Genomic DNA, 9,335 nt, shown 5'->3' with positions numbered 1-9,335 from the left:
TTCTGTTATCCTCAGCAAAGTGATATCGTTCAGGATAACCTGGTTAGAAATCAGGAATTTAAGTAAGGGGGGGTGGCCATTTTTCTACTGGGTTCGTGGAATGCAGCAGCTTAAAAAAAACACTTTCCTGCACGTAGCGAAGCGGGGGGAGGGGAGGAGTGAAATGCCGATGATCTTTTCTGTTTGGTCACCGGCGAGGCGATCTTCCCCAAGCTACCGGACAAGCAGTGGGTGGGGGGGAGGGGGAAGGTTGTTGATTAGCAGGGAGCTAGCGTGGTATTAGCCATGCGTTGGGGGGGGAGGGGTAAATCACTGAGACAGTGGCTTACCATGGCCGCATGCAAGCTGAATCCTGATGCCTGGACCTGTGTCTGAGATCTGTAACCCAAGAGTTGCAAGCAGGCACTATTAAGATGAAAAATGCGACCTTGTAGGGAAATCACATGTGCTATGTAAGGTGAATAGTGCTTTTCACTGTGAAAGAGTATAACCATTGTTCTGTAAAATGTATCTTTCTAAATATTTATCTCCCTCATGCAGCTGCAAATATTTCAAGCGTCCCTCCTCCATCCCAAAGGCTAGCACAGATAAGGCGGAGGAAAAAGAAGACGCGAGATGAGATGTTCTCGGATATTATGGAAGTTACACGCAATGAAAGAGCTCATCTGAATGAGTGGAAGGACGTGGTTTCAAATTACAGGAAAGAGGCCAGTGAACGTGAGGACAGGAGGGATGAACGTGAGGACAGGAGGGACAACCGAGATGAGAGGTGGCGGCAGGAAGACCGGCAGGAAAATCAGCGGTGGCGGCAGGAAGATCAGCGGTGGCGGGATGCAACTCTGGGGCTGCTGCGTGATCAAACTGACATGCTCCGGCGTCTTGTGGAGCTTCAGGAACGGCAGCAGGATCACAGAGTGCCGCTGCAGCCCCTGTATAACCACCCTCCCCCCTCACCATGTTCCTTAGCCTCCTCACCCAGACGTGTAAGAACGCGTGGGGGGAGGCTCCGTGCACCCGCCCACTCCACCCCCGTGGACAGCCCAACCAGAAGGATGTCGTTACTCTGAATTTTATTTTTTTAATGGCCTTCTCCATCCCTCCTTTCCTCCTCCCAAAGCACACCCTTACTTCTCTCCCTCTTTTTATAATGAATCAATAAAGAATTCATGCTTTTTAAATGAGTGACTTTATTTGCATAAGTAAGCTGTACTCGAAGGGGGAGGGGGAGTTGCTTACAGGGACTGAGTCAATCAAGGGGGTTGGGTGTTCATCAACAAACACAGCAGTCACACTGTACCCTGGCCATTGATGAAGCTCGTTTTCAAAGCTTCTCTGATGCGCACCGCTTCCTGGTGTGCTCTTCTAATCTCCCTGGTGTCTGGCTGCGCGTAATCAGCGGCCAGGTGATTTGCCTCAGCCTCCCACCCCGCCATAAAGGTCTCCCCCTTACTCTCACAGAGATTGTGGAGAATACAGCAAGCAGCAATAACATAGGGGACATTGGTTTGGCTGAGGTCTGAGCGAGTCAGTAATGTGCGCCAGCGCGCCTTTAAACGGCCAAATGCACATTCCACCACCATTCTGCACTTGCTCAGCCTGTAATTGAACAGATCCTGACCACTGTCCAGGCTGCCTGTGTATGGCTTCATGAGCCATGGCATCAAGGGGTAGGCTGGGTCCCCCAGGATAACGACAGGCATTTCAACATCCCCAACTGTTATTTTCTGGTCTGGGAAGTAAGTCCCTTGTTGCAGCCGTTTAAACAGAGTAGTGCTTCTGAATACGCGAGCGTCATGAACCCTCCCTGGCCATCCCGCGTGGATGTTTGTGAAACGTCCCTTGTGATCCACCAGTGCTTGCAGCACCATTGAAAAGTACCCCTTCCGGTTTACGTACTGGGTGCCCTGGTGCTGCGGTGCCAAGATAGGGATATGGGTTCCATCTATCGCCCCCCCACAGTTAGGGAATCCCATTGCAGCAAAGCCATCCACTATGGCCTGCACGTTTCCCAGAGTCACAACCTTTCGTAGCAGCAGCTTAGTGATTGCTTTGGCTACTTGCATCACAGCAGCCCCCACAGTAGATTTTCCAACTCCAAATTGATTCCCGACTGACCGGTAGCTGTCTGGCGTTGCAAGCTTCCACAGGGCTATCGCCACTCGCTTCTCTACTGTGAGGGCTGCTCTCATCTTGGTATTATGGCGTTTCAGGGCAGGGGCAAGCAAGTCACAAAGTTCCATGAAAGTGCCCTTACGCATGCGAAAGTTTCGCAGCCACTGGGAATCGTCCCACACCTGCAACACAATGCGGTCCCACCAGTCAGTGCTTGTTTCCCGGGCCCAAAATCGGCGTTCAATGGATAGAATCTGCCCCATTACCATCAGGATCTCCAAAGCGCCGGGGCCCGCGGTTTGAGATAATTCTGTGTCCACGTCCTCATCACTGTCATCGCCGCGCTGCCGTATCCGCCTCTTACTCGCCTCGGTTCGAAGGTCCTGGTTCAGCATATACTGCACGAGAGTGCGCGAGGTGTTTAAAACATCCACGATTGCGGTATGGAGCTGAGCAGGGTCCATGCTTGCTGTGCTATGGCGTCTGCACGGTTCACCAAGCAAAAAAGGCGCGAAACGGTTGTCTGCCGCTGTCAGGGAGGGAGGGAGGGGTGAGGCTGTACCCAGAACCACCCGCGAAAATGATTTTTGCCCCATCAGGCACTGGGATCTCAACCCGGAAATGCCAAGGGGCGGGGGAGGCTGCGGGAACTATGGGATAGCTACGGGATAGCTACCCACAGTGCAACGCTCCAGAAATCGACGCTAGCCTCGGACCATGGACGCACACCACCGATTTAATGTGTTTAGTGTGGCCGCGCACACTCGATTTTATAAAATCTGTTTTACAAAACCGGTTTATGCAAATTCGGAATAGTCCCGTAGTGTAGACGTACCCTTAGAGTAGAATCTTTTTTTAAAAACAACCATCCAACCAACCAACCAAACAAAACCTACCTTCTTTAGGTTTCTTTCTGCACCCTTTATTCTCTTGTGTCTAGACTGCAAACTCCTGAAGGCAGAAACCATTGTAATTTGTGTGTCTAGGTTAGCACCCAACACATTATCAATGCATAAATAGTAATAATTAGCCAGATGCATTATTTTTCAATGAAAGAGTTTAACTGACGGTATGATACTATGTGTGATGATTTGTCATCACTCTACCGTTTGAGCTTATCATGTAAGTGCTCTGACTTCATGATCTGGCCCTGGGAGGCTTGTATATGTAGACAAGCTAGCTTCATGTCTAATGGCATGTGGAATCAGAGTCCAACTGTGAGGTTTGAGTGCCATTCGCATCTTAAAGAATTGGGGCCTTGTAGAGAGTAGGGGATGACACTTTTCAGTATATTATTGTCTAATTGGAGCTCTGTAAAATACTTTTTCCTGTGGGCTGTATATCCCTGTAAAGAAGGCCAGAGCTGGCACAATCACTATATGATTAAGATTAAGCAGCCTTTTTTGACAAAGAACCAGTTCTCCATGAAAGAATCCAGAGATCAGCTTCTCCATGCCGGTGAGAGGAAACATGTTCCCCAAGGCTGAAGGGGGGAGGAGGGTGAAGGGGGTTGGTCTGAATGGGGGACCCCCAATGCAGGACTATGTAGAAAGCATCTGTAGCTGGCAGTCCAGCTGTGGTCTCTGGTTGACAGTTTGACTTTCACCTTAGTTTGTCAGACCAATATTTGCAGCCAGCAAATCAAATGTGATTCATCAGCTGCAGACACATTGACCCTTAAGGAGATGGAGGAGAGGGGAAATTACTTGTGGGAGAGGGAGAAAGGAGATGTTCTGTCAGTGAACTAAAGGAGGTTTACAGGCTGAGGCAGCTGTGAAAGGAGCAGTACTGATTGTTTCACTCCTGACAGCACCTCTTTATGCTCAGACAGGCCACCTCTTCAGTGACTTGTGCCTTGTGGGACAAGTTCCCAGAATGCATTGTGACTGAACTGATTTAGGAAAGCACTAGTGTGTTTATGGGGCTGCAATGCATGGCTTCTCAAAATGGTTCAGCATGGCTAGTGTGGACAAACAGAGTAATTTGTCCTTAAACCAGTTGTATCTGACCAGGTAAAATACAAACAGCTCAATTCTCTTGTAGGTCTCTCCAATGGTGTCACTTCAGTGCTGCTGCTCTGCTTTCCCCCAGTAGCTGAATTTCACTCCTGAGGCTGTTCTAATTTGAGCCAAAGAGACATAAAATATGAAGAAGTACAAAGGTGGCCAAAGGCTCCTCCAGTCTGTTCCTGTGCTGAGCACCGCTTGAGCCTATGGCTTTAGTAGGGTTACTCCTGATTTACCAAGGTGTGAGTGAGATCAGAATCAGGCCCAGTGTTTTAAGAACAGCCACAGGGATGTGTAGCCTAGGAGGGAAATTTGAGAATAGTCCTAAGAGAGGCTCTTTCTCACCTGTTTGTAAGAAAAGAATAAATATTTCTTTTTAAAAAATGTTAAGAGCAGTATCCCCTTTAACATGTCTGACACACACCATTTGTTTTTATATTTGAAACAAATGTACCACGCCACTGGAAAGACATAGGGGATATGAGAAATAGAAGTGCACATATATTAACCTTTCAAACAAAATCTTATTTAGATTAGTTGAAAAAGTAGAGCCTCAAAATGTGGACCCAAATTGGGGATGTTTGGATCTGGGGCTACTCTGCTGGCTCCTTCTATAAAATACACTGAGATCTAGGTTCTTTGGGGCAGGGATTGTTTCTCACTAGATGTACATAGAGTCCCTAGTGCAATGGGGCCCTGATCTCAATGTTGGGCCTCTAGGCACTACAGTAATGCAAATAACACTACAATGCAATCTATCAATAGAACATTATAAAGGATGAAACAAGTACTTGCGAGTGCATAATACAAAAAGAAAACTGTATTTATTTCAGCCTTTTTTCATTGTATGTGAAAAAATGCACAAATACATGTGATTTCAATACAATCAAAGTCACGGCTATGATTACAATGCATTTTCATAGGTCAGTATTTTCAACTAAAAATGATCCTGTACAATAAATGTGGCATCGTTACACTTCTATTCATGACCATGTATGGATTTGCCAAAATGAAATACTATGTAACAATTCTGTTATAAGAACTTAATCTCTCCATGCCCACAGTGGAACTGCAAAAAGTGATTCCTAGTCTAGAATCTGTACGTGGTGTCTTTGACAAATATTGGGAGAAGGAGTGGGGAGCAGACATGTTTTAATGAGATTTTAATTAGTTTTTTTACCAATCTGCACATACTTCTGTCTAGGTAGGAAAAAGGAAGGTGACATGTAGATACCAAAGTGATGGGCACAGTACAGATTAGCTATACTAGAGGCAGCAGCGGCTCCAGGCACCAGTGCTCCAAGCGCTTGCCTGGGGCAGCAAGCCACAGGGGGCGCCCTCGCGGTCCCTGCAAGGGCGGCAGTTGGGCAGCCTTTGGCGGCTTGCCTGCGGGAGGTCTCCGGTCCCGCAGATTCGGCGGCCTGGTACACCAAATCCATGGGACCGGGGACCTCCCGTAAGCAAGCCGTCGAATCTGCGGGACCAGCGGACCTCCCGCAGGTATTCTGCCGAAGGCAGCCTGCCTGCCTGCCATGCTTGGGGCGGCAAAAAAGCTAGAGCCGCCCCTGACTAGAGGGACCAGCTCCCTGAAGTTTTCTTGCAGCTGGTGGTCTGAGACCCCCTTGTGGAAGATTTGCACTAAGCTGAGGGGACTGTCCTCAGTTGGATGAACTTCCTTGTTATCTTGAAGGGCTTCAGCCTGGAAGAAGCTATTGTCATTGAGGGACTTTCTCCCTCCTAAGTATCCCTGTGGAAATAATTCCCTTCTGCACAAGGGCTGAACACTGGAGGGCTCTGTGTTGGCAGATAGCCTCATTATTGGAGGTCTGCCCTATACACAGAGGCTTTTTTTTTTTTAAGGATCATTACAATCTGTTACTCCTTCTGAAAGCTGCCCTCCCAATGTGCTCCTTTCTCTGGCCCATAATAACAAGAAGGCCTTTGCTGATGTATAGAACTTTCTCAAAACCATTGCAAAGTAAACATTCACCCACTATAGCAGCACTTCCCACTAAGGCAGACTTTTATTAGGTAAAAAAAAAAAGCAACCTTATTTCTGATTTGTGCTATAATCTTGTCCTCTATGAAAAGGTTATGAGTTTTATCTAGTTATGCTTAAGAGGCCTGATTCATCTTTACCTCAGACTAATGTAAATCCGGAGTAACTGGTGTGAAACTGACCTAAGTGAGGGGAAAATCGAGCCGAAAATCCTTCTTCAGTTTCTGGGGTGGACCTTGGAGTCTACATCCTTTTGAGCAGAACTGGTCTAGAGAAAACCATCAGCAATTCAGAGAGAATCTCCATTGCAAATCTGATAGCTAAAGGCTGTGCCACTTAATACACGAAAAGTGCTTCATAATTTTCCAATCTTAGTCAAGGGACCAAGAGCTCACTAAGAAAGGTATTAGCACAGATATTTTGAAAAGAGATTGGCGGTGCTCTGACTTCCCTTACACCATTTTACATCAACATAACTCCACTGATTTCAGTGAAGTCGCTCCTGATTTACAAAGGTGTGAAATCAGAATTAGATCCAGTCACTGTTTGCAGACTTTAGTGGTGGGAATGAGGAAAGCAAAATGTATGGAGGCCTAGATTCCAAGGCCAGAAGGGACCATTGTGATCATCTAGTCTGACTTCCAGTGTAACACAGGCCAGAGAACCCCAAAATAATTCCTAGAGCAGATCTTTTAGAAAAACAGCCAATCTTGATTTAAAAATCGTTAGTGATGGACAAATGGGTGTACACAGTGCTTAAGCTGTGCCCGGGCTGAGCCCTGGGACCTCTAGGCTTGGCAGTCCATAGTCCCAGCACCTCTGGGCTTGCTGAACCTGTTATGAATGTAAAAAAAATTACTTGAGCCCCGGCACCTCTTTCATTACGAATTAAGCACTGGCTGTACTGGGAGAACAGATTCTCCAGAACAGAAGAGGGAATGTAGGGTAAAACAAAATAATTGTTACACATACACAAGTTGCTTGATGTCATTCTTACCCACTGTATATATCCTTATCTTTAGAGCTTTATACATAGCAGTCTGTGTTTGGCACAACTGGGAGAAGAAATGCACTACTGTATTTAAAACCACGGAAATTTTGCTCTGAAACTGCATTCATTAACTGCATTGAGCTTCTGTGGGAAATCATTAATTAATTGACTCGACACTCAAGGCCAGGTTCTGATCTCAGTTATTCCTGATGTACATTAGTGTATTACTGTGATTTTACAACATTGTAAATGGGTGGTGAAGAGTTTGACCTGCATTGCTTTTTCAGTCACTTCCAAGATCATATTACAAATGATAAAGGCATTTTTTACCAAAATGTAATGTCAATTGTCTTCATAACACTTCGGGCCATGTCAGACTATTGGTCTGTGCTGAGAGCTCCCCAGTGATATCATGGCCGAATTCTGCATAAAGGCTAAGGGTCAAATTCTGCTCTCATGCTGTAGCAAATTGAGAGTAACTCCACTGAAGTCAATGGAATTATTGCATATTAACATATATGTCCCTAAAAGCAGAATTTGTCTTTAAGGTTAGAATATGGCCCTTTAGTTTCACAATGTTTGTCTCATTTGTACATGAGGCAATACTACCTATTTTGTAGTAGAATTAAAATGAAATTAACTAAAATGAAATTCAATAGATCTTGCCCTACTAAATTGGCTACCAAGATTAGAGATGCTGGTCCTAGTAGAAATTTTCTGACCAAGCTTCAATGACAAATGACTCTTTGTCAAATATATACTATACTGACACCACTTTTTAACCAGAGTGAATAGGAAACTATTCATAAGGCCTTTGTTTCTGTTAGATGTGGCCTTTGGGTATAATACCATCTCCCTGCTTCTTTTCATTTTCTCACCTTCCCATTATAGGCCCTGATCCAGCAGTGCACTTAGGAAAATGCTTAACTTTACTGCATTTTAATAATCCTACTGAAATTCCAGGTTGGGACACTTAAGTACTCTGATGGATCAGAACCAGAGTCTTTACTTGTAAATTGTCCTTCAGGGCTCAGTGTCAGAACTATACTGGTGAAAAGAAAAAATCAATTTGCAAATAGGACCCTTATCTTTACAACTGAGCTGTAAAGTAATGTGCACTCTTCTGAATCACTATAAACAACAATTCCTGGAACACTTGTTTTACAATCATGTTCAGTAAACCTCCATAGATAGGGGACAGATCATTGCTATCATTGTCCTAGAAAAATCCCAGATTTCAACCCATGAGGATCAATGCACAAAAATGCCTCCCTCCCTTCCCTAGTAAGCCTTATGAAGTCTGCTCCAAACCATGCATAGTGTTATGAATGCGGCATGCAGCTTTCACTACTGCACTTCTCCTTTCTCCTGCAGTACTACTTGGCTGATGACTGACCCGCACTGAGTCATCATGGAAATTAGAGTAGATAAGGGGGTTAGACTAGATGACCCTTGCAGACCCTTCTAACTCTATGATTTGTGATGGAAAATATTTTAGTGTATTCATGTCTGCTTAATAGCCACCTTGTTCTACCTTAGAGGTGTCTGCATTTCAGTGGTGCATGAAAGGGATCTCTCTAGTATGTCTTTCCAACCTCACCAGGGTGTTGTGTGACTTTATTAGTTAACGTTTGTAAAATTTTGAGATCCTCAGCTAACAGAAACAACATAAGTGCAAAGAATTATTAGTTTGATAATCTGTTAGTTCACTGATCCCCTTAAGAAGATACTGCATACTCCTCCCCATTAAACTGCACTTGAGCCATAAAAAGGTATAATACAGGGATGGCCAAACTTACTGACCCTCTGAGCCGCCTATGACAATCTTCAGAAGTTTGAGAGCCGGGGCACACCTGCCGGGGCCCAGGGCTTCATCCCCATAAGATGCACCTGACAGGCCTCAGGGCTTCAGTCCTGCTCCGGCTGAAGCCCCGAGACCGGCAGGTGTGTTCTGCAGGACTGAAGCCCCCTCCCCACTGGGCAGAAACCCCTACCCACCACCCCGCTACAAGGCAGAGGTCCCAAGCTCCCCTCCCCCAGTCTGGTAAGTGGAGAATGGGGGTGGGGCTCACAAGCTGCACTATAACGGTCAAAGAGCCGCATGTGGCTCGCGAGCCACAGTGTGGCCACCGCTGGTATAATACGAACAAAGCAGTATTCACAAGATTCCAGCTCATTGGTCTCTCCGGGGTGAGAAGATCTGGAATTCTTTTCATAAAAGCATCAC

The sequence above is a fragment of the Mauremys mutica genome, chromosome 13 (genome assembly GCF_020497125.1).
Source record: "Mauremys mutica isolate MM-2020 ecotype Southern chromosome 13, ASM2049712v1, whole genome shotgun sequence".
NCBI classification, from domain to species: domain Eukaryota; kingdom Metazoa; phylum Chordata; order Testudines; family Geoemydidae; genus Mauremys; species Mauremys mutica.
Note: the sequence above shows the minus strand (reverse complement) of the source record.